General features: G+C 35.8%; 1 protein-coding gene across 1 annotated transcript in view; it reads right to left on the bottom strand.

Moving 5' to 3' along the window:
* Positions 1-319: 319 nt before the first annotated feature.
* Positions 320-27,801, bottom strand: part of chst12a (carbohydrate (chondroitin 4) sulfotransferase 12a) — a 458,541-nt gene continuing 431,059 nt past the window's right edge. The window contains exon 3 of the transcript XR_007438090.1: positions 320-354. The gene's annotated coding sequence lies outside the window, so the exon portion shown is untranslated. The remainder of the gene's footprint in view (positions 355-27,801) is intronic.

Genomic DNA, 27,801 nt, shown 5'->3' with positions numbered 1-27,801 from the left:
AAACGCTGAGATTATTGAATATGCCATGCAGTTCTGTGATCTCCGAGTCCAAAGAGCAGCACAGAATCCGCTGTTGCTGTACTTTATTTTTAGAACGATACAGTTCTGCTCTTCTCAATCGGCGTATTTTCTTTCTTTCCAATATGTTTTACATTGTAAATTTGATACTGAAGACTATATTAAAGCTATAGAGGAACACATGCTGAATTATTCTGTAAGCTTACAGTGTTAAACAAACCAGAATATGTTTTATACTTTAGATTATACTTCTAAGTAGCACATTTATCTTTGAGGACAGATCTGCACACTCTTGGTGTTCATTTTAATCTCAGTGTCTTCATGAGGGAGAGTCACCTGGAATGTTTTCTCAGCGTCTTGAAGGAAGGAGTTCCTGGAGGTGCTGAACAATAAGTTGCTTCAGCTCATCCTAATTAAATCATCTCAAATCATCATCTCAGTTCATCAGGTTCAGATCAATCAGGGGATTAATGTGGAGGAATAACACTTTTTTTTTTTACTGTTTACTACGTAATTTTATATGTACTTTAATTGTTTTCACGTCTTTATATAATAAATATAGAAAGTAAACCATTGAATGAAAAGGTGTGTCCAAACTGTTGATTGGTACTGAATAAACTTAAACAATATATATAGACCTATCTTCAGTTAAAATAGACTGAACTCATTTACTGTCAGATGGATATGCAGGCTTTTGGCTATCTGGCCACCTTTTATGAGGGTGTCTAGTGTTAAATGGCCGAAACACCCCCTGATTCAAATGTATACTACTAATAATGTGTCCCAAAATTAAATGTTTTCATGTCTGTAAAGATTTTACACTCTCTTAATATCAAGGTAAACCCCATGTGTATATTAATAATTGGCACAAAGGACAGTTTACCATCACGTCTTGTTTATCTTTTACTATATGCATGAATGGCAGACATCTCAGCATGTAGAGTTGTAGAGGTTCCTAATGGTGTCCCTTGATAATCCATTTTAGGTCCCACTTTATAATAGGTGTCCCTAAGTACTATGTAGTTACATGATAACAATCCATGTAACTACAGTGTAACTACTAATGAAGTACACATTGTTACAGATAAACTACAGAGGTACAGGTTATGTAATTACACATGTGTATTAAGGTTCACTTTGACTGTGTAACAGGGTGTACACAATTAATAGAGCAAATGTACTTACACATGTGTAACAATGTGTGTGTACTCAATCAGCCCTAATTACAAACTAGACAATAGCTGTTGGATAAGTTTATCTATTACATGTATAAGTACACTCACCCTGGTACACATGTGTACTTACAAGTCAAAATTAACCTTAATACACATGTGTAATTACATAAGCTGTACCTCTCAAGTTAATCTTTAACAATGTGTACTTCATCAGTAGTTACACTGTAGTTACATGAATTGTTACTGTGTAACTACATAGTAATTAGGGGCACTTATTATAAAGTGGGACCTCGTTTTATCTTGAATATTCTCCCACAGTTTTTTTTTCTTTGTTTTAATTCCAACTCATTTTGGAGTATTTCTATTGATATAATCTTCTTGAAATTCAGGTTCACATTATGTCAAAAAGTGAAAACAAAGCTTTTTTTTTTTACAATGTTTTCCATGTATCTTCCATGTATGACATGTTAGAACAATGAATAATAAATAATGTTTGTAAAAATATGTGACCAGGTCAGCATGGTGGTGAGATGGATATTGTACAGTATGTGCTGCACAGCTCCAGGGGCTGGATGGAGGGTGGGTTTAATCCTCACTCTGGTCTCTGTGTGTGAGGACAGTATGTTCTCGCAGTGTCCGTGTCAGTGGTGACTGCTAAACTGGCTATGCTAAACTGCCTCAAGGGGTGAATAAGTGTGTGCGGTACCTGAGGGGATTCCTGCCCTGCTCCCAGTGATTCCTGCATGCATTGGACCTAGTGAACCCCTGATCAGGATGATGTGGATAAGAAGATGGGTGATACGAATCCTCTTTGGATGGCCCATGTAGTGTATGTACCATTATCTATACAGTTATCTGCACCTTTACTATATTATAAATATACGTACGGTAAATGTAGTAAAGTAAACGTTAGCAACGTTAGCAACATTAGTAAACATTATTATTTTGTTTATGATATTTGGTATGTTTTAGGTTTCTTTATTTTTATTTTGTTTTATTTTTTAGTTAACCTTTTTGTTTTTAATGTTGGTTTGTTTTAGCTGTTTTTTTTACATTTCTTTTTAGTTTCTTTCTTTTATTATTTTTAGGTTTTGCTTATTTATATTTTACTCTTATGTGTTTAGTTTTTATTTATTCTTCTGTAGTTGAATTTTATATATTAGTTCTATTACCTTTTTTTTTACCTATGATTTGATGATTCCTACTTATAAATTATTATTTTTACCTTATTTGTTTAATATCTTAATATTTTTTTAAATTATTATCCTTTTTTAAAATAATTTTTATACCTTTTTTTATTTTGTATTACTTATTTTATTCTATCTACTTTTTTTGTTGTTGTTGTTGCTGTGAATCCCTTCCCTATGTAAATGCTTGGCTGCATTGTAAATGAGGGCCAACCTCAATGTACTCCGAGTTTAAATAAAGGTTGATTGATTGAAAATGTCCTGATATTTTCCTTTAAATTCTCTAATATAATTCAGAATACATTTTTCCATCAATAAAGACAAGCTTTCTTGGCCCAGATGCAGCAAAACAGTCCCAAGCCATGATACAACCACCACCATGTTTCACAGATGCGATAAAGTTCTTATGCTGGAATCCAGTGGTTTTCCTGGATTTTCCTTAACATAACACGTTTAATTTAAACCAATTCTTTTTATTTTGGTCTATTTTTTTCACAAAACGTTCTTCAAATAGCATTTTGGCTTTTCCACATAATCTTTAGCAAACTGCAGAAGAGAAGCAAAGTTCTTCTTGGAGAGTAATGTCTTTCTTCTTGCAACCCTTCAATGCACATCTTTAGTTTTCCTGATTTTGGACTCATGAAGATTAATACAAGCCAATGTGAGAGAGGCCTTCAGTTGCTTAGATGCTAAGTCCAAACTGGGGTTTCTTAGAAAGCTGTTATGTTTGAGCCATGATACACTTCCACAAACGTGACTTTCATAGATCCCTGTTCTTTAAATAAAACAGGCTCCGCCCACTTACACCTGATTGTAATCCTTTAATTGAAAACACCTGACTCTAATTTCACCTTCAAACTAATTGCTTATCCTAGACCAGGGGTGTCCAAACTACGGCCCGCGGGCCATTTGCGGCCCGTTTCCTTTTTTTGAGCGGCCCGCTAGGTATTTTAGAAATAGAATGAAAGTTGGCCCGGAGTTAAGCAGGTTTTTATAATGTGAGATTCAAAGTTTGAACGCTAGGTGTCAGAAACGGGCCAAAGAGTCTAAAAGCGGAGAGAGTGCACATTTCTAGCGCAGAACGGGCCAAAGAGTCTAAAAGCAGAGAGAGTGCGCATTTCTAGTGCAGAAAAACGAGCCAAAGAGTCTAAAAGCGGAGAGGGTGCGCATTTCTAGCGCAGAAAAACGGGCGAAAGAGTCTAAAAGTTGCCGTAATTAAGAGTTTAATATTAAGAGACATCATGAAACTAAACATCAATTTGAAAAATCTTAGTTTACACAACACTGTCAAAGATAAAGATAGTAAGTCAAGTAAAATGGTGCGTAAATGAAATAATCAGGAAAAAGTTATTATTTAAAGTGGTATATTTCATTATTTGTTTTATTACAGAGTCTGTGGACCGTGACTTCAAATATATTTCTCCTTCTGGCCCCCAACAAAAAAAGTTTGGACACCCCTGTCCTAGAATATATAAATGAGCAAGTGTAAATTTGTGTCTCACTAGTTTAACTAGGTTCTTTTTACCTTCTTTTAGGACTTGTGTGAAAATCCGATGATGTTTTCAGATCATATTTATGCAGAAATACAGAAAATTCTAAGGATTTCACAAACTTTCAAGCACCACTGTAGTCTATATCTGCCCCCACGCATCTTCCCCCAAGTCCTCATGATGAGGTGGAGCGAAGAGAGCAGTCTAATCTCTGACCTCTAACCCTGCAGGAAATTGGCTCGCGTTCATCCATCACTAAACAGAGCAAGTACTGTATCCATCTACTGCTGCACTGCTCACTCTTACAGGGAAAGGCCTGTGTGTCAGCAGAGTAAAGGCAGTGAAAAAGTTAAAACAAAAGAAAGTTGGAGGCGTGTCCTCAGCTGTGCTTTACTGAACTCTGGCTGAAGTTTTCAGGAATATTTCTTATGACTTCTATTTGAATTTCCTCTGGGTTTGTTTTCTGTTTCGGCTAAAAAGGGAAAAAAAAAGATCGACTGTAAAATTAAAAAGGTGATCATGCATTAACATAATTAAATTTGAAGGAGAGGATTCGCACGTCTCAGCAAATGATTTGTTCTCCTTAATTGACTGGTATTTACATACAAGCCACCAGCTGTCCCGACAAAAGTAAATTAACCTGAAAACGCTGTCTCCCTGGAATGCTCCTGGAACAAATCCATTTAAAATCAAAATACAAAACCAGCACCCATGAGCCTTAACAGAAGCAACTGCTGGGGAATTGCTCCACTTAATCTACAATTATATTAGAATACAGAGCAAAGGGAATGGCGAAAAGCATGATCTAAACATCAAAGAGAAAACAAACAAACGGTTGGTATGAATTATTATTATTATTATCATCAATACACTCCAATTCTTACATGGTTCATACACTTTTTAACCAATACATTTTCATGATTTTCTCATTATTTTTTCCAAGCCTTAATGGCAAATTTTCAGGACCATTTTATTTTTTAAAACATCAGTGCAAGCATGGACAATACAACTAAATCAAAAAATCAACTAAAACTATAATCAAAATTGATTATAGTAGGCCTAAAATGAATCTGACACACAATCTTTAATAATAAAATGTGTTCCAGAGAGTGTCCTGAGAGCTCCATTGTGTAGAGCTAAATTACTGAATTAACTCTGAGCTGATGTATTTGTTAGCTCAAAATAGCTTTTCTTTGTTGATAAATGGAAACACAAGATTTGTAGACCACATTTCCATGACTTTTCCAAAACTTTCTGGGTATTTTTATTTTTTTCCAAAACATATCCAGGCCTGGAAATTGCTATTTTCAAATTCCATGACTTTTCTAGGTTTTCATGATCGTATGAACTCTGTCTTTAATAATCAAAAGGTTATCATCCCCAAATAAATCAACCCAGCTGGCACACAACCAGCCTTCAATGTTGAAATATGACTAATGGTGTTGTTTCAACGTTAAAACAACATTGAATAAACATTTAATATTCAATGGTTGTGCTATTGTTAAAATTTTAACATTGAATCAACATAATGTCCTCAACCTTCTGCCTTTTGAATCAGCTTTTTACATTTCATCACCATATAATTTCTAAAAACAGTTGGATGGAGGAATGAAAAAGTGTTTTACTTCTATTTGCAGTAACTGCTTTTAATTTAACCCTGTGTTCATGTTCTATTAGTTTTACTGTTTTAGTGTTTTTAGATCAGATGTTCAGTAATCAGATTGGTAGTGGTGATGGGTAACCTTATTTATACTCAGCTTTACTGCAGTGATGTAAGTTTATTGTTAACACTCTGTTAAACATAGGATTTTCTAGTTTTAGTGAGCTATGGTTTATTAAAGGTTGAGCATATGACATTGATTCACTTTTCAAACTCAACAATTGATTCAACGTTAATTCAACCATAACGTCTACGTTGATCAAAGTTTATTCAACGTTGAAATGCCAACTGGAAAGCCACTGGTTGTTTTACAAGAGCTCGTGTTTGGTTTGGAGAGTGGGACTAAGACCCACAGTTATCGCATCAGTACAGTGACAGAAACCTCAGAAACCTCCATCAGATGCTGCATAAGTAGATTTCATTAAAATCTCTTTCAGTCATGTCACAAACGCATGCAAATTCCCCCGTAATTAGGTTTAAAAATTCCATTTCATGGGATAATCAGACTTCAAAAAGCTCAATTTTAGCCTCTAATCAGATCCCAGCGAGGATATTAGCTCAGTGGTAATTTGAAGGGCATTGATTCATGTAAAGTGTATTGAGGCTTAGTCAGAGCTGCTGATTAATTGAATAAAATTAGACTATTGAGGACTTTTGTTCAGACGGTGTTAAAACACAACCTGATCACTCGGTGAGAGGACGAGCTTGGCTATGGCACATTTAAACACTCTAATGATAATTTTCTGCTGTGTGATATTTCTTCTTAAATCATAAAGGGGGCAAAGGCATATTTTTGAGAAATGCTGCAGAACAGCTATGTCCGTATATAAGACGTTCCATGTTTAAAGCACCTTTGCATACTATCTTTCTTTAATACTTCTTTAATACACAATATTATACACAAGACTTTTTATATATGCTGATTAAGCATAACAATATGACCACCTCCTTGTTTCTATACACATTAACCCTTTTATTAAGCTCCAGTGGGCATATACTAGTGCATCTTTGAAAAGTCATTGAATATCATTGAAAAGTTACTTCAGTTATTTCAGTAATTCAGTTCAAAATGTGAAACTCATATTTTATATAGCTGTATTAAACACAGAGTGATCTATTTTAATCATTTATTTATTTTAATATTGATGATTATGGCTGCACTGCACTGATTTTGCACTTGATATAACACAGTGGATCAACACCAGCAGATGACATGTTTCTCTCCAAACCATCACTGATCATCAGTAAATTTTACATTTTTATTTGTAAATCAAGGGAGCAGAGTCTGGAGGAAGAGTGGAGAGACACACAGTCCAAGCTGCTTGAGGTCTAGTGTGAAGTTTCCACCAATCAGTGATGGTTTGGAGAGTCATGTCATCTGCTGGTGTTGATCCACTGTGTTTTATTATCAAGTCTAAAGTCAGTGCAGTTTTGTTTTCCCACAAAATCTTACAGCACTTCATGCTTCTTCCCTCTGCTACTGACAACTTTAATGGAGATGTGGATTTCATTTTCCAGCAGGACTTGGCACACTGCCCACACTGCCAAAAGTACCATTTGGTCTTACTTTATATGATATTCAAATTTTCTGAGACACTGATTTTTAGATTTTCATTGGCTGTAAGCCATAATCATCAACAATAAAATAATTAAATACTTAAAATAGATTAATCTGTGTATAATACATCTATATAATATATGAGTTTCACATTTTTAACTGAATTACTGAAACAAAATAAATTTTCAATGATTTTTCAATTATTATTTTTTTTTTGAGATGCACTAGTATGTCCCTGCTCACCTTTTTGAATGTTGATTTGTGAGAAAAGGATTAAGGAGTCTTTTAGTTAGAGTTTTTTAATATAAAAGATTAAAGATGACTGTGAACAGGCAATAACTCTAACAAGCTAATTAAGGTCTGAGACCTTAATAAAAGTGGTCCAAGAGCTGAAATATTTTAGACTGACCATACTTTGTACATGGGGCAATCTGTCTTATAACAAAAATAATACACTGATATTTCTTAAAATATTGAAAATGATATTTGAACTTCCCTCTGCTGACAACTTTCATGGAGATGCGGATTTCATTTTCCAGCAGGACTTGGCACACTGCCCACACTTCCAAAAGTACCAATTGTACCATAAAAGTAAAATAATCATCAACAATAAAATAAAAAAAACGCTTAAAATAGAGTACTTTGTGTGTAATACATCTATATACTATGTGTTTCACATTTCCAACTAAATTATTGAAATATCGTACCTTTGTCCAAACTTGCTGTTTGAGTTCTAAAAGGGGACCGACTACACACTAATGACTATGGGTTTAGAATGGTTCTGGATACAATGCCATAAAAGCTCCTGTAGATGTCCCAGTACTTATGTCCATACAGTGTATTTATATACGCATGTGCGTTTAAACCCATCCCAACTCTCAGCGCATCTCATAGGGCACCGGGGGTATGAAAAAGTGATGAAAGACTTCATGCCAAGTCTCATATCGCAAGGCTCTGAGGCACCGTTCCATCAACTGTGAGAAAAGTTTGCTCCTCACTGCGGAGCTGGATCAGCTCCAGAACTATCTCTGAAGATGTAAGACATCAGACTATTTTAATGAAGGCAGACACCTAAAATTTATGCATGACTAAGTTCAGGAAGATCACAGAGGAGACCGAGCTACACCGTCAACCTGAGAGAAGAGTGGAGAATATACGAGCAGGAACGATCCTAACGTCAGGCTGATTATTATATGACCCTGATAATCAGGATGAATTATCATATAATGAGCTCTATTACATTATTTGTTATTAGAGGTGGATGCTCAGGCAGGAGCTCTGCTGCTTATCCAGATTTCTTTTTGAATGCAGTTGTCATTTGTATTATACAGTCACCTTTTAAAGACCTTTGAACGGGATATAAGACATCACACACCCAAAACTACACATTAAAATGCACACAAATCATTGTAAAATGTATTATTCTACTGTATTTTCCTTGCATTATAACATTTTGCACCTCTAAAAAACTTCACCTGGCTCACACAGTAAGATTTTTAAAATCATACACGTTTAAAAATTGAACAAATCTGATTTTATAGCACTGATGTTACAGCAAAGCAGCATTACAGAAATCAAACAAAACATAAAATATACTATATAACCCCCAGTGAGTGATAGTTGTTCTTCTCTGGTAAGATTACTACTAATAAAACACTGATAAAAAAAGAAAGTCCCTATACAGCTATACAACAGGTCTATGTTGTTCAGTTGTGCTGATATAATTGAAATATTGGTAACAGAAATAGAAAAAAGTGCATTTAGATCTTTAGGGATGTCTACAGGATTTTCAACAAGACAATGCTAAACCTTATGATGCATATATTATCTTCTTACACATACAGGTTCATCTCAAAGGATTAGAACATCATTGAACGTTCCTTTATTTAGTAATTCAGTTCAAACTGTGACACTTATTATATACATATATTATATAGATGAATTACCCACAAAGTGATCTATTTTAAGTGTTTATGTCTTTGATTGTTGATGATTATGGATTACAGCCAATGAAAACCCAAAAATAAGTGTCTCAGAAAATTAGAATATTATATAAGACTAATTGGTACTTTTGGCAGTGTGGGCAGCGTGCCAGGTCCTGCTGGAAAATGAAATCTGCATCTCCATAAAAGTTGTCAGCAGAGGGAAGAATGAAGTTTGGAGACTGGAGAGCTTTTATGGAATTAAATAGATCACTCTGTGTGTAATACATATATATATATATATATATATATATATATATATATATATATATATATATATATATATATATAATATATGAGTTTCACATTTTAAACTGAATTATTGAAATAAGGTAACTTTTGATTGATATTCTATATATTTTTTTAAGATGCACTAGTACATTTTATATTTAGTATTAGTCTGTTAATACGATGTATTGTATATTGCATGTTGATGCAACTAATTAATATATTAAGTTATGGGTTAAGTTTTGGGGGGCTGAGTTGTTTTTATATGACTCCCCTTGAAAATGAGACAATTTTTCAAAACCTTTCAACCAACCTCACATTGCTAGACAGGCTGTATTTAAGTGATATTTAGATTCAGCAGGGCTGACAGTAATCAAGCTTGGGTGTATTTAGTTTAATGACCAATTATACTTGGTTAATTGAGTAACTAAGTGGGCAATTACTTTTTTCCTTTTTTTTTCATACACAAACAACCAGTTGTTTAGGGATAAGTTTTCCACTTTCACTGTTTGAATCAAACATGCCAACAAGCCAGCACTGCTTCCAAGCTGCATTTCGATTAGATTCAGTGAGCTTAAGCTCCGAGCCAGCTCGACTTCAAGCAGATTTGTCTTCTAATGCGCTCAAATCCCATTCATCTCTATAGCAAGCGATATTGAAACGTGTTTGGCTATGTCCAGAGGGAATACCTAACTCAGTAATACAATTACTACTGTGTTTTGATGCACAGATAAGCCAGAACATTAGAACCACTGGCAGCCGAGAGGCGAAAACATTGAACATCTTCATCTATAGTGGTTTATATTAAGCAGCAAATGAACAGTCAGTTCTTGAAGGTGGGAAAAGGTGATAAAAGGTGGTAAAAGTGCAAACAATGGGAAAGAGTAAAAGATCTTATCCACTTTGACACAAAGCCAATCGTCATGACTAGACGTAAAGCCTTATTGATGCTTATGAAGGTCCCACAGCACAACTTGCATAGTCATAGACTATATTGACTATTCTGCTTCTGGCTAGAACTGTCCATGTGAAGTCATACCCAAATTAAAATCCTGTAGGTAATCTCAGTGTTTTTTAGCTTCCAGAGGTCATGGGATACAATACTAGCTTCTGTCTTAATAAGATAAGATAAGCCTTTATTAATCCTACAGAGGGGCAATTTGCAATGATACAGTGGTGCTGTGGACAGAACAGAAGTGTAAGGAAATATACATCAATATAAGATGAGAGTAAAATCTATATATACATCAAAATACAAGAGAAAAAGTATTTGCCCCTCTACAGATTTCTTTTGTCTTTGCTTTTATTTGTCATACTGATATTTTTCCAATTATCAAACAAACCTGAGTAAATATAAAAAAAAAACACTTTTTAAATTAAATTGAATGTTGAAAATGAAATGAAATGAATGTTATTTATTAAAGGGAAAAAAAATATTCAAACTAATCTATCCCTGTGTGAAAAAGCGTTTGCCCCCTAAACCTAATAACTTGGTTATGCCACCCTTGGATCATTGTCCTGCTGCAGAACCCAAGTACACCTGAGCTTGAGGTCACAAACAAATGGCCGGACATATTCCTTCAGAATTTTCTTTTAAACAGCAGAATTCCTGGTTCCTTCTATTACAGCAAGATTTCCAGACCCTGAAGCAGCAAAGCAGCCCCAGATTATCATCACACTACCACCACCATGTTTTACATTCAGTATGATGGTCCTTTTTCTGAACTTAGTTTTTTTTAGTTTTACACCAGATATAACAGTGTAACACATACCTTCGTCACATCAGTCCAAAGAAAATTTACCCAAAGTCCTCAGTATCATTAAGATGTTTTTTTAGTAAATGTGGGGCAGACCGTTGTGTTCTTTTTGGTCAGTAGTGTTTTTATCTTGGAAGTCTCCCATGAAGACCATTTTCATTCAGTCTCTTTCTTATTATTGAATCATTAACACTGATCTTAATTGAGGCGAGTGAGGCCTGCAGTTCTTTAAATGTTGTTCTGGGTTCTTTTGTGACCTCCTGGATGAGTTGTTCATGCCCTTTTAGAGTAATTTGGTTAGGCCGGCCACTCCTGGGAAGGTTCACCAGTGTTCCATGTTTTCTCCATTTGTGAATAATAGCTCTCAGTGTGGGTCTCTGGAGTGCCAAAGCTTTAACAATGACCTTGTCACCTTTTCCAGACTGATGGATGATCAATGACTTTGTTTTCTCATCTGTTTTTGAATTCTCTTTAGTTTGGGGTATAATGTGTTGCTTTTTGAGATCTTTTAGCTGCTTCATGTTGTCAGACAAGTGATTTTTTGATTCGACAGGTCTTGCAGTAATCAGGTCTGGTTGTGGTTAGTAGTGAAATTGAACTCAGCTTTCTAAAAAGTGTGATTAATCACAGTTAATATTAAAATTAAATTATCATTTAGTCATCATTTAAAATGTGCTTTTTTATATTTACTTAGGTTATATTTGTCTGATATTAAAGTTTGTTTGCTAATCTGAAAAATGTAAGTATGACAAAAAATACATATATATAATGGTATAAGTCTCTATACAATTGCAGTTTCTCATATCTAAGAGCTGTGCTGCTTAAATAGAAGGTTAAGACCAGCTTGAGACAGATATGCTGTAATATTTCTGGAAATGCACTGCTTTAGGGACAAAGCATTCTCATTAGTCATGCTGTCTATGGCTCACTTATCCATCCACTTTCCCGCTCATAAGCTCATAATGAGAGAATGATTGCACATTCCTACACGACTGGCAAAACAGATTATCTGTGTTTCAACCTGCAAACAATTTAGCATTCCTATTAGCAATGAATGCGGCATCACATGCGGAGCACTGATAGTCAGCTGCTGTTACTGAGCATTACTAAGCAGTTCTGCTTCCCGGAGTACAACACGGGCAAGGGAGCACTTCGGCAAACGTTTGTGAAACGCTACTTAATTCAGAAGAGTACGCTGAGATTGTAGAGCAACATATGCTGCCTTTTGAAGGGATTCCCATGCAATTTTCAGCATGTCAATGCAAAACCACATGCTGCAGAGACATCCCAAGTTGCAAAAAATAATTATGATTAAAAATAATTAGACAAAAAATAAATAAAGCCCCGGAACTGGACTTTTGTTTGTTGTTTTTTTGTGACTTTTTTGTTTTTGGGGGCCGCAATAATTTTTTAAAGAAGCCCAGAAAAACGCATCTCGCCACCCCTGAATTTTCACCCGCAACTGGATTTCAAATAAGCATAATTTGGCGGAAAAACTGCAAACCTGGCAACTCTGAATGTAGGCATAATGGAAGGAGATGGAGATGAGGAGCATTTTGAAATGAGTTTTGATGGGGGCCATGATGCTCTTGAATGCATCCCATCCAGTAGAGGGGAAAAAAACACTGCCTGGAATCTGGAAAACGGGTTGTTCAAAAGGGAAAGAAGCATTCTGAAATCGGATCAGATCACGTAATCCAATCCCAGTTTGTAAATGGATCAAACCTTCAGTTTCTGTTGTTCAAAACTTTTCAGTAGGATTTGGATAACTTTGATCCAAAAAAACAGGATTACCCTGATCCCAACAAGGGGTAGGATTTCAAGGGGGATTTCAGGAAGTAAATGTGGTAAAACTTTAAAATCAAAGTTTTAAAGTAAAAAAAAAATACATTTGTACAATTTAGTGTATATACATTTACTTCTATTTTGCACTTGACCTGTTTAACCGTTACAGTAATAAAGTAGACATTGGCTACCAATTAAGCCTTTTACTATAGTAACGTAAAAATAAAAACAATCTTGACCCCATTAAATAAACCCCCCAAAAGATTTCAATAACAAACAAAAATAATATATTCATTTTTTCATCTACGTCACTGTCATTCATCACTGTATATTAATGTCAAAGAAACATTTATCAGATATGAAGCTGTCAAAAATAATTTCGAACAATTGAAAAGAACACCAGAGTTTGTTCTGGTTCTTCAACAGGCTCAGGTGCATCATGAACATCACAGAGAGGGACATTGCGTCTGGTAGCAACATTGGGCAGGACAATACATGCAAGTGTTATGTTGCATGCTCCCTGTGGTTCGACTCGCAAATAGCTAAGGCATGCAAAGCGTCTCTGCAGAACACTCGATTGCTCGGATTGTTTTGCAATAAGCAGTATCTTGTTACTGCAAGAAAAGGAGTCATCAACCCCTGTTGGTTCTTCTATCTGTTTTTTACATAGCTGGTAATCCGGATTAGGTAATCCTGAAAACTGTGTTTCTGGATCAGGTTGATCCAATCCAATATTGCTTTGAAAAACTGGCTTAAAAGTAAGACAGATCACCTGATCCTGGATAGCAAAAAATGTGATTACCAAATCTGGATAATTTTGATCCGGATTACATTTTTTGAACAACTGGCCCCTGGAGACTTGGGATGTCTGTGCTGCATTACTAAACACAGACCACAAGGCATTTCTTTCCAAGTCTTGGGCCATCAGTAAGGTGCAGACTTAGTACACACTACTTATACATTCTAGTATGGATCCAAAGCAAGTGTTCCCAGTTCAGATTTCACGCCTTTCCCCACTGATAGCCCAGAGCTCCATCAAAAAGACGTATCCGAATGCAATTGCAGCCCAAGCCCGGGGTGATAAAATGATTTAAATGTGCATTGTTCATAAACTGTCAGTACGTGTTCACAATGAATGCTTCCACTGTGCTGTATTTATGTAGAATCAGAATGACCTCATACTCAGATCTGCACGCCTGTCTCTCTCACACAACTCAACAGCTCCATCCACTGACAGACTGGATTCCTGCACCCATAATCAGCCCCGTTCTGTTAAACCATAGTTATTCATGCCAAAACTATGGTTTATTAGCGGAGCAGCAGAGCCGAGTTCTGGAGAAAAGTCATTTTTAAATGTATTTTATCTTTAAGACCAATCTATTCATCTCCAAATAGCAGTCCTTTCAGTGTTTTTCCATTACAGGAGGTCAGTACCACTGATCTTGACTCTGTGAAGGAGAATAAGAGAGAGAGACCAGCGTTCTGCCACTTTCCACCAAGGAATTCAGCCAGTTGCTGCCCAAACAAACTCAGCATTGCAGGCCCAGACAGCCACACAGCTTAGATCTGACCACACATGCTTCAGAATATTTACAATGTGCTTTATACATAAATTATACTTAGGTAGTTAGAATGTAATCCAAATGAATGGTTTTTTTATCAGTTATCTATGCAATAGGGGTGAAACGATGCACTCACCATTTGATTATCATGATATTTGGAACTCATTTTGTATGACTAAAGAAGGGTTCTATTTTTATTTCTTAAGTGCATTTACATTTTATTATCAAGTATAGTGTCTTGTGCATTGACCTAATTGCAAAAGTAAGAAATGTAATTAAAAACATTTTTTTAAATAGTGGTTTTTTTTAACCTGTCCCTACTCTCCACCTATAAATTTCACCATTAGATATAGTTATTAAAATCATTCAGAGATATAATTTATTTTGCATTGTGTGACCTCAAATCCCATCTATGCTTTAAAAATATATATATATTCTGTACTAAATATAAAATATTTAAGTTAAAGTACACATTTTAGTTTTATCCCTGGGTTTCACTCACTCCTGTTACTGTAAAACATTACCCCATCTGAAACTTTCTACAACAAGTCACATCTACAACAGGAAGTGACATCAGTTGTTCTTCTGAAGATCAGGGGAAGACCAAGACCAATTTAAGTTCCCCAATTGTTTTTTTTTTTTTCTGTATATTTGATCTCATTTGTAACGATGACCGAGGGGCTCAATCCAGGGTTCCTGCACCATGTTAAAAGTCAAATTTAATGCTTTTTAAGACCTTTTTTAGGCCCCAAAAAAATAAATTTCAAGACCCAAAAAATCGAGTCATTATTTATATTGGTAGAAAATATTTTGTTGTATTGGAAATCAAAACTTAGTATAGCTAACTCGCCGCAAACATTACTATGTTTTTTTAGCTCGGTCTTAATGTTAGCTAGCTCTCCACTAACCTAAATTCTCTCCCTGGTAATGTAGTTAACTCAGTGCTAACATTACTCTGTTAGCTAGCTCTCTGCTGAACTTAGTTCTCTCCCCAGTAACGTAGCTAACTCACCGCAAATGTAATTATGTTAGCATTTTAGCTAGCTTGCTGCCAATGTTACTATGTTAGCTAGCTCGCCGCTAATCGTAGTTCTCTCCCCAGTAATATAGCTAGATAACTCACTGCTAACATTAGTATGTTAGCTAACTCACAGCTAAATTTAGCATGTGTTTTCCCACTGACATTAAAAACATTGTCTGAAAATGTAATACCTACAGCAAATTTACAGTAAATTTAAGACAATTTAAGACCTTAATTACTCAGATTTTAATTTAAGACATTTTAAGACTTTTTAAGGAGCTGCAGGAACCCTGCAATCTCAACACTCATTTCTGTCACATTTCTGTCATGTTTTTGATAATTCTATGCTGAAAACTCATTCCTGTTGCTTTAATTCCTGTTACTCAAAACATAAAAAGTAACAGGAATTAGTGCCAGTAACAGGAGTGAGTTCCAGTAACAGGAATGAGTGCCTTTAACATGAGTGATTTTTTGTCATGGATATCAATTATTTGAACATGCAGTCGGCCATTACTTTAAAATACAGACTTTCTTGAGAGAGAGTTAAAAGGAATTAGTGGACTCGCTTTTAAACATGCTTTTTAAATGTCACATGAGTTTTGTGAACATCTTCAGCTTAGAAACCTTGTAAAAAATGAAGTAAAGCTGCCTAAATTTTCAAAACCAGTACATGTTTTGAATAATTAAATACATTTGTTAATAGATTCAGAGTTGAAGAAAGCATTGATATGCAATAATCTACGTAATCTATGTTTGGTCCAATTAAAACAAAGAGTGGTTTGTTTGTGGTTCGATTGAGCAGGTGTGAAAACACTAATCGCACTCATGTGCAGACAAAAACAACCGGGCCAAGACCAGCTAGTGGAAGTGGCCTTGGTCTGGTTCCAAACAAACTCTGGAGCGTTTTTTTTGTGGTGAGAATGTGATCCGGTCTCGATCTGACCCAGCAGCTATGAAATATACTTCTATTATTTGAGATAAACTGCTAAAAGGTGCAGTTTAATCTGATATATTAGCCAGATAACGCTAATTACCACAGCTATGAACAAATACTGTCTCTGCTCCATGCTGTTTACACGCAGTCTGTGCAGCGTTCATTGCTCGCAGCCACACCACTCTGTTTACTAGCCAATGACACAGAAGTAGTAGAAGCATTATAGTTCAATCTATAATTCCAAACTTTTGTCTGCTGTTGTACAGAGGCCCATTTTATCAAACTGACTCCACCGTCAGTTCAGGATCAACTAACCGCTTTACTTCAGAGCACTGTACCGCTCACTAATTCATCAACATGACCTGCAGAATCAGCTGCTCAACTTCTCAATGTCAATGTCCAGTTCCTGATGATAACGGTCAGGATCAGAATAACCGCATCAGCTCTGTGCAGCGAAGCTAATATCTGCTCCAGCAGCTCCGCTCAGCTTTATAGCCCCCAGACAACCTTAGAATGAAGCACTGTGCTAGAGGAGATACTGATTCAATTTCTTCTGATACTACATTGGGATGAATCTGACCATATTTTAGTCTTTAAAGCAGCACTAGGTAGGATTTCCTTGATTTTTTATCTTTTTAAAGAAGTAAAATTACAGCTTGAAACTCAATGCAGCGCTGCATTGAGGTGTAATAGGAGGAATAGCTGTGCTCTCGTGTCTGTGCCGGAGCTCCTCTGAGCTCAAACCAGACTCTGTAAGTTTTCCGAGGCGGCCGCGACCAACGCTCGCGAGAACTGCAACCTGCTTTCCGACCTTTAGTTCTAAAAGTTCTACAAGGACTACTGGTTCATTCTTTACAAACTAACATACAGACACTCTTACAGACGCTGGAAAGAGACCGAATATGTCTGTGAAAGCCAGAAAACGAGAAAGAGAAACTAATCCGCCTGAAACATTTATTACACTCTACAACTGTAGGGGGAGACCACGGGCACAAAATCTCAATCCTACCTAGTGGAGCTTTAAGGCTTGCAAAAGTTATGATTTCCGATATGATACCTGCTTAAATATCTTAATACCGATATTAAAACGATGCTTCTACAAAACCCTAAACCCCTTAGAAATTAATGTTACAACAGAAGGTTGGATATGGAAATAAAAAAAATATTTGTTTATTAACAATAAAGGTAAAAAACAAAATATTAACAATGTAAAGTTTATTCTTCATTAAACATGTTTATGGAATCTTTATGGAAAAGAACCGTGTCATTGTTCAGTGTTTAAATTCCCTCAATCGCTGAAAATCTGGGGAAACCTGAAAAAAGGGTATTTAAAACCTGGGAGACATTGACAATTTAAAATCCAGTGATTATCATGTGATCTGTGTGGTGTTTGGACTCTTTGAGGAACTTACACGATGGGTTGAGTGTAGAATCAACCCATTCAGTGAATTAGTTCACAAATTATGTGCAAAATTTTAATCAATGATTCAGTACAATGTTTAGAAACCCATGCGTTGATGTCAGGCTCTAAACTTGTGTTTATGCAGCCACAGGGAAACTCAAAGAGGACACAGAGCTCTCTTCAGACACTAGATTATTCTGCAGAACAGGTGTTTGAAAAACTGCGAAAATAAAGCAGCAAACAATGGATTCCACAATGGAATAATCACAGACGATGCTGCATTATTTAGAAACTGAAGGATTACTTTCTAGCTCTTTCTAGTTACGTACATGCTTTATGTTGTGTTATGTGTTAAGACATTCTTGAGTAGGTGCAACTCAGTGTTAAACGCAGGGCCTGGTGCCAATTGGGTTACAGTACCGTTACTATATGCAGACAAACCCAGTCTCCCTGAGGCTGCGGGAGTCTCCCGCATTTCGGTAGTGGCTCCCTGATTTCATTTTCCAGCAGGACTTGGCACACTGCCCACACTGCCAAAAGTACCATTTGGTCTTACTTTATATGATATTCAAATTTTCTGAGACACTGATTTTTAGATTTTCATTGGCTGTAAGCCATAATCATCAACAATAAAATAATTAAATACTTAAAATAGATTAATCTGTGTATAATACATCTATATAATATATGAGTTTCACATTTTTAACTGAATTACTGAAACAAAATAAATTTTCAATGATTTTTCAATTATTATTTTTTTTTTGAGATGCACTAGTATGTCCCTGCTCACCTTTTTGAATGTTGATTTGTGAGAAAAGGATTAAGGAGTCTTTTAGTTAGAGTTTTTTAATATAAAAGATTAAAGATGACTGTGAACAGGCAATAACTCTAACAAGCTAATTAAGGTCTGAGACCTTAATAAAAGTGGTCCAAGAGCTGAAATATTTTAGACTGACCATACTTTGTACATGGGGCAATCTGTCTTATAACAAAAATAATACACTGATATTTCTTAAAATATTGAAAATGATATTTGAACTTCCCTCTGCTGACAACTTTCATGGAGATGCGGATTTCATTTTCCAGCAGGACTTGGCACACTGCCCACACTTCCAAAAGTACCAATTGTACCATAAAAGTAAAATAATCATCAACAATAAAATAAAAAAAACGCTTAAAATAGAGTACTTTGTGTGTAATACATCTATATACTATGTGTTTCACATTTCCAACTAAATTATTGAAATATCGTACCTTTGTCCAAACTTGCTGTTTGAGTTCTAAAAGGGGACCGACTACACACTAATGACTATGGGTTTAGAATGGTTCTGGATACAATGCCATAAAAGCTCCTGTAGATGTCCCAGTACTTATGTCCATACAGTGTATTTATATACGCATGTGCGTTTAAACCCATCCCAACTCTCAGCGCATCTCATAGGGCACCGGGGGTATGAAAAAGTGATGAAAGACTTCATGCCAAGTCTCATATCGCAAGGCTCTGAGGCACCGTTCCATCAACTGTGAGAAAAGTTTGCTCCTCACTGCGGAGCTGGATCAGCTCCAGAACTATCTCTGAAGATGTAAGACATCAGACTATTTTAATGAAGGCAGACACCTAAAATTTATGCATGACTAAGTTCAGGAAGATCACAGAGGAGACCGAGCTACACCGTCAACCTGAGAGAAGAGTGGAGAATATACGAGCAGGAACGATCCTAACGTCAGGCTGATTATTATATGACCCTGATAATCAGGATGAATTATCATATAATGAGCTCTATTACATTATTTGTTATTAGAGGTGGATGCTCAGGCAGGAGCTCTGCTGCTTATCCAGATTTCTTTTTGAATGCAGTTGTCATTTGTATTATACAGTCACCTTTTAAAGACCTTTGAACGGGATATAAGACATCACACACCCAAAACTACACATTAAAATGCACACAAATCATTGTAAAATGTATTATTCTACTGTATTTTCCTTGCATTATAACATTTTGCACCTCTAAAAAACTTCACCTGGCTCACACAGTAAGATTTTTAAAATCATACACGTTTAAAAATTGAACAAATCTGATTTTATAGCACTGATGTTACAGCAAAGCAGCATTACAGAAATCAAACAAAACATAAAATATACTATATAACCCCCAGTGAGTGATAGTTGTTCTTCTCTGGTAAGATTACTACTAATAAAACACTGATAAAAAAAGAAAGTCCCTATACAGCTATACAACAGGTCTATGTTGTTCAGTTGTGCTGATATAATTGAAATATTGGTAACAGAAATAGAAAAAAGTGCATTTAGATCTTTAGGGATGTCTACAGGATTTTCAACAAGACAATGCTAAACCTTATGATGCATATATTATCTTCTTACACATACAGGTTCATCTCAAAGGATTAGAACATCATTGAACGTTCCTTTATTTAGTAATTCAGTTCAAACTGTGACACTTATTATATACATATATTATATAGATGAATTACCCACAAAGTGATCTATTTTAAGTGTTTATGTCTTTGATTGTTGATGATTATGGATTACAGCCAATGAAAACCCAAAAATAAGTGTCTCAGAAAATTAGAATATTATATAAGACTAATTGGTACTTTTGGCAGTGTGGGCAGCGTGCCAGGTCCTGCTGGAAAATGAAATCTGCATCTCCATAAAAGTTGTCAGCAGAGGGAAGAATGAAGTTTGGAGACTGGAGAGCTTTTATGGAATTAAATAGATCACTCTGTGTGTAATACATATATATATATATATATATATATATATATATATATATATATATATATATATATATATATATAATATATGAGTTTCACATTTTAAACTGAATTATTGAAATAAGGTAACTTTTGATTGATATTCTATATATTTTTTTAAGATGCACTAGTACATTTTATATTTAGTATTAGTCTGTTAATACGATGTATTGTATATTGCATGTTGATGCAACTAATTAATATATTAAGTTATGGGTTAAGTTTTGGGGGGCTGAGTTGTTTTTATATGACTCCCCTTGAAAATGAGACAATTTTTCAAAACCTTTCAACCAACCTCACATTGCTAGACAGGCTGTATTTAAGTGATATTTAGATTCAGCAGGGCTGACAGTAATCAAGCTTGGGTGTATTTAGTTTAATGACCAATTATACTTGGTTAATTGAGTAACTAAGTGGGCAATTACTTTTTTCCTTTTTTTTTCATACACAAACAACCAGTTGTTTAGGGATAAGTTTTCCACTTTCACTGTTTGAATCAAACATGCCAACAAGCCAGCACTGCTTCCAAGCTGCATTTCGATTAGATTCAGTGAGCTTAAGCTCCGAGCCAGCTCGACTTCAAGCAGATTTGTCTTCTAATGCGCTCAAATCCCATTCATCTCTATAGCAAGCGATATTGAAACGTGTTTGGCTATGTCCAGAGGGAATACCTAACTCAGTAATACAATTACTACTGTGTTTTGATGCACAGATAAGCCAGAACATTAGAACCACTGGCAGCCGAGAGGCGAAAACATTGAACATCTTCATCTATAGTGGTTTATATTAAGCAGCAAATGAACAGTCAGTTCTTGAAGGTGGGAAAAGGTGATAAAAGGTGGTAAAAGTGCAAACAATGGGAAAGAGTAAAAGATCTTATCCACTTTGACACAAAGCCAATCGTCATGACTAGACGTAAAGCCTTATTGATGCTTATGAAGGTCCCACAGCACAACTTGCATAGTCATAGACTATATTGACTATTCTGCTTCTGGCTAGAACTGTCCATGTGAAGTCATACCCAAATTAAAATCCTGTAGGTAATCTCAGTGTTTTTTAGCTTCCAGAGGTCATGGGATACAATACTAGCTTCTGTCTTAATAAGATAAGATAAGCCTTTATTAATCCTACAGAGGGGCAATTTGCAATGATACAGTGGTGCTGTGGACAGAACAGAAGTGTAAGGAAATATACATCAATATAAGATGAGAGTAAAATCTATATATACATCAAAATACAAGAGAAAAAGTATTTGCCCCTCTACAGATTTCTTTTGTCTTTGCTTTTATTTGTCATACTGATATTTTTCCAATTATCAAACAAACCTGAGTAAATATAAAAAAAAAACACTTTTTAAATTAAATTGAATGTTGAAAATGAAATGAAATGAATGTTATTTATTAAAGGGAAAAAAAATATTCAAACTAATCTATCCCTGTGTGAAAAAGCGTTTGCCCCCTAAACCTAATAACTTGGTTATGCCACCCTTGGATCATTGTCCTGCTGCAGAACCCAAGTACACCTGAGCTTGAGGTCACAAACAAATGGCCGGACATATTCCTTCAGAATTTTCTTTTAAACAGCAGAATTCCTGGTTCCTTCTATTACAGCAAGATTTCCAGACCCTGAAGCAGCAAAGCAGCCCCAGATTATCATCACACTACCACCACCATGTTTTACATTCAGTATGATGGTCCTTTTTCTGAACTTAGTTTTTTTTAGTTTTACACCAGATATAACAGTGTAACACATACCTTCGTCACATCAGTCCAAAGAAAATTTACCCAAAGTCCTCAGTATCATTAAGATGTTTTTTTAGTAAATGTGGGGCAGACCGTTGTGTTCTTTTTGGTCAGTAGTGTTTTTATCTTGGAAGTCTCCCATGAAGACCATTTTCATTCAGTCTCTTTCTTATTATTGAATCATTAACACTGATCTTAATTGAGGCGAGTGAGGCCTGCAGTTCTTTAAATGTTGTTCTGGGTTCTTTTGTGACCTCCTGGATGAGTTGTTCATGCCCTTTTAGAGTAATTTGGTTAGGCCGGCCACTCCTGGGAAGGTTCACCAGTGTTCCATGTTTTCTCCATTTGTGAATAATAGCTCTCAGTGTGGGTCTCTGGAGTGCCAAAGCTTTAACAATGACCTTGTCACCTTTTCCAGACTGATGGATGATCAATGACTTTGTTTTCTCATCTGTTTTTGAATTCTCTTTAGTTTGGGGTATAATGTGTTGCTTTTTGAGATCTTTTAGCTGCTTCATGTTGTCAGACAAGTGATTTTTTGATTCGACAGGTCTTGCAGTAATCAGGTCTGGTTGTGGTTAGTAGTGAAATTGAACTCAGCTTTCTAAAAAGTGTGATTAATCACAGTTAATATTAAAATTAAATTATCATTTAGTCATCATTTAAAATGTGCTTTTTTATATTTACTTAGGTTATATTTGTCTGATATTAAAGTTTGTTTGCTAATCTGAAAAATGTAAGTATGACAAAAAATACATATATATAATGGTATAAGTCTCTATACAATTGCAGTTTCTCATATCTAAGAGCTGTGCTGCTTAAATAGAAGGTTAAGACCAGCTTGAGACAGATATGCTGTAATATTTCTGGAAATGCACTGCTTTAGGGACAAAGCATTCTCATTAGTCATGCTGTCTATGGCTCACTTATCCATCCACTTTCCCGCTCATAAGCTCATAATGAGAGAATGATTGCACATTCCTACACGACTGGCAAAACAGATTATCTGTGTTTCAACCTGCAAACAATTTAGCATTCCTATTAGCAATGAATGCGGCATCACATGCGGAGCACTGATAGTCAGCTGCTGTTACTGAGCATTACTAAGCAGTTCTGCTTCCCGGAGTACAACACGGGCAAGGGAGCACTTCGGCAAACGTTTGTGAAACGCTACTTAATTCAGAAGAGTACGCTGAGATTGTAGAGCAACATATGCTGCCTTTTGAAGGGATTCCCATGCAATTTTCAGCATGTCAATGCAAAACCACATGCTGCAGAGACATCCCAAGTTGCAAAAAATAATTATGATTAAAAATAATTAGACAAAAAATAAATAAAGCCCCGGAACTGGACTTTTGTTTGTTGTTTTTTTGTGACTTTTTTGTTTTTGGGGGCCGCAATAATTTTTTAAAGAAGCCCAGAAAAACGCATCTCGCCACCCCTGAATTTTCACCCGCAACTGGATTTCAAATAAGCATAATTTGGCGGAAAAACTGCAAACCTGGCAACTCTGAATGTAGGCATAATGGAAGGAGATGGAGATGAGGAGCATTTTGAAATGAGTTTTGATGGGGGCCATGATGCTCTTGAATGCATCCCATCCAGTAGAGGGGAAAAAAACACTGCCTGGAATCTGGAAAACGGGTTGTTCAAAAGGGAAAGAAGCATTCTGAAATCGGATCAGATCACGTAATCCAATCCCAGTTTGTAAATGGATCAAACCTTCAGTTTCTGTTGTTCAAAACTTTTCAGTAGGATTTGGATAACTTTGATCCAAAAAAACAGGATTACCCTGATCCCAACAAGGGGTAGGATTTCAAGGGGGATTTCAGGAAGTAAATGTGGTAAAACTTTAAAATCAAAGTTTTAAAGTAAAAAAAAAATACATTTGTACAATTTAGTGTATATACATTTACTTCTATTTTGCACTTGACCTGTTTAACCGTTACAGTAATAAAGTAGACATTGGCTACCAATTAAGCCTTTTACTATAGTAACGTAAAAATAAAAACAATCTTGACCCCATTAAATAAACCCCCCAAAAGATTTCAATAACAAACAAAAATAATATATTCATTTTTTCATCTACGTCACTGTCATTCATCACTGTATATTAATGTCAAAGAAACATTTATCAGATATGAAGCTGTCAAAAATAATTTCGAACAATTGAAAAGAACACCAGAGTTTGTTCTGGTTCTTCAACAGGCTCAGGTGCATCATGAACATCACAGAGAGGGACATTGCGTCTGGTAGCAACATTGGGCAGGACAATACATGCAAGTGTTATGTTGCATGCTCCCTGTGGTTCGACTCGCAAATAGCTAAGGCATGCAAAGCGTCTCTGCAGAACACTCGATTGCTCGGATTGTTTTGCAATAAGCAGTATCTTGTTACTGCAAGAAAAGGAGTCATCAACCCCTGTTGGTTCTTCTATCTGTTTTTTACATAGCTGGTAATCCGGATTAGGTAATCCTGAAAACTGTGTTTCTGGATCAGGTTGATCCAATCCAATATTGCTTTGAAAAACTGGCTTAAAAGTAAGACAGATCACCTGATCCTGGATAGCAAAAAATGTGATTACCAAATCTGGATAATTTTGATCCGGATTACATTTTTTGAACAACTGGCCCCTGGAGACTTGGGATGTCTGTGCTGCATTACTAAACACAGACCACAAGGCATTTCTTTCCAAGTCTTGGGCCATCAGTAAGGTGCAGACTTAGTACACACTACTTATACATTCTAGTATGGATCCAAAGCAAGTGTTCCCAGTTCAGATTTCACGCCTTTCCCCACTGATAGCCCAGAGCTCCATCAAAAAGACGTATCCGAATGCAATTGCAGCCCAAGCCCGGGGTGATAAAATGATTTAAATGTGCATTGTTCATAAACTGTCAGTACGTGTTCACAATGAATGCTTCCACTGTGCTGTATTTATGTAGAATCAGAATGACCTCATACTCAGATCTGCACGCCTGTCTCTCTCACACAACTCAACAGCTCCATCCACTGACAGACTGGATTCCTGCACCCATAATCAGCCCCGTTCTGTTAAACCATAGTTATTCATGCCAAAACTATGGTTTATTAGCGGAGCAGCAGAGCCGAGTTCTGGAGAAAAGTCATTTTTAAATGTATTTTATCTTTAAGACCAATCTATTCATCTCCAAATAGCAGTCCTTTCAGTGTTTTTCCATTACAGGAGGTCAGTACCACTGATCTTGACTCTGTGAAGGAGAATAAGAGAGAGAGACCAGCGTTCTGCCACTTTCCACCAAGGAATTCAGCCAGTTGCTGCCCAAACAAACTCAGCATTGCAGGCCCAGACAGCCACACAGCTTAGATCTGACCACACATGCTTCAGAATATTTACAATGTGCTTTATACATAAATTATACTTAGGTAGTTAGAATGTAATCCAAATGAATGGTTTTTTTATCAGTTATCTATGCAATAGGGGTGAAACGATGCACTCACCATTTGATTATCATGATATTTGGAACTCATTTTGTATGACTAAAGAAGGGTTCTATTTTTATTTCTTAAGTGCATTTACATTTTATTATCAAGTATAGTGTCTTGTGCATTGACCTAATTGCAAAAGTAAGAAATGTAATTAAAAACATTTTTTTAAATAGTGGTTTTTTTTAACCTGTCCCTACTCTCCACCTATAAATTTCACCATTAGATATAGTTATTAAAATCATTCAGAGATATAATTTATTTTGCATTGTGTGACCTCAAATCCCATCTATGCTTTAAAAATATATATATATTCTGTACTAAATATAAAATATTTAAGTTAAAGTACACATTTTAGTTTTATCCCTGGGTTTCACTCACTCCTGTTACTGTAAAACATTACCCCATCTGAAACTTTCTACAACAAGTCACATCTACAACAGGAAGTGACATCAGTTGTTCTTCTGAAGATCAGGGGAAGACCAAGACCAATTTAAGTTCCCCAATTGTTTTTTTTTTTTTCTGTATATTTGATCTCATTTGTAACGATGACCGAGGGGCTCAATCCAGGGTTCCTGCACCATGTTAAAAGTCAAATTTAATGCTTTTTAAGACCTTTTTTAGGCCCCAAAAAAATAAATTTCAAGACCCAAAAAATCGAGTCATTATTTATATTGGTAGAAAATATTTTGTTGTATTGGAAATCAAAACTTAGTATAGCTAACTCGCCGCAAACATTACTATGTTTTTTTAGCTCGGTCTTAATGTTAGCTAGCTCTCCACTAACCTAAATTCTCTCCCTGGTAATGTAGTTAACTCAGTGCTAACATTACTCTGTTAGCTAGCTCTCTGCTGAACTTAGTTCTCTCCCCAGTAACGTAGCTAACTCACCGCAAATGTAATTATGTTAGCATTTTAGCTAGCTTGCTGCCAATGTTACTATGTTAGCTAGCTCGCCGCTAATCGTAGTTCTCTCCCCAGTAATATAGCTAGATAACTCACTGCTAACATTAGTATGTTAGCTAACTCACAGCTAAATTTAGCATGTGTTTTCCCACTGACATTAAAAACATTGTCTGAAAATGTAATACCTACAGCAAATTTACAGTAAATTTAAGACAATTTAAGACCTTAATTACTCAGATTTTAATTTAAGACATTTTAAGACTTTTTAAGGAGCTGCAGGAACCCTGCAATCTCAACACTCATTTCTGTCACATTTCTGTCATGTTTTTGATAATTCTATGCTGAAAACTCATTCCTGTTGCTTTAATTCCTGTTACTCAAAACATAAAAAGTAACAGGAATTAGTGCCAGTAACAGGAGTGAGTTCCAGTAACAGGAATGAGTGCCTTTAACATGAGTGATTTTTTGTCATGGATATCAATTATTTGAACATGCAGTCGGCCATTACTTTAAAATACAGACTTTCTTGAGAGAGAGTTAAAAGGAATTAGTGGACTCGCTTTTAAACATGCTTTTTAAATGTCACATGAGTTTTGTGAACATCTTCAGCTTAGAAACCTTGTAAAAAATGAAGTAAAGCTGCCTAAATTTTCAAAACCAGTACATGTTTTGAATAATTAAATACATTTGTTAATAGATTCAGAGTTGAAGAAAGCATTGATATGCAATAATCTACGTAATCTATGTTTGGTCCAATTAAAACAAAGAGTGGTTTGTTTGTGGTTCGATTGAGCAGGTGTGAAAACACTAATCGCACTCATGTGCAGACAAAAACAACCGGGCCAAGACCAGCTAGTGGAAGTGGCCTTGGTCTGGTTCCAAACAAACTCTGGAGCGTTTTTTTTGTGGTGAGAATGTGATCCGGTCTCGATCTGACCCAGCAGCTATGAAATATACTTCTATTATTTGAGATAAACTGCTAAAAGGTGCAGTTTAATCTGATATATTAGCCAGATAACGCTAATTACCACAGCTATGAACAAATACTGTCTCTGCTCCATGCTGTTTACACGCAGTCTGTGCAGCGTTCATTGCTCGCAGCCACACCACTCTGTTTACTAGCCAATGACACAGAAGTAGTAGAAGCATTATAG

This window comes from Astyanax mexicanus, chromosome 3 (assembly GCF_023375975.1).
Source record: "Astyanax mexicanus isolate ESR-SI-001 chromosome 3, AstMex3_surface, whole genome shotgun sequence".
Taxonomy (NCBI): domain Eukaryota; kingdom Metazoa; phylum Chordata; class Actinopteri; order Characiformes; family Acestrorhamphidae; genus Astyanax; species Astyanax mexicanus.
Note: the sequence above shows the minus strand (reverse complement) of the source record. Positions and strands in the feature narration are given on the sequence as shown.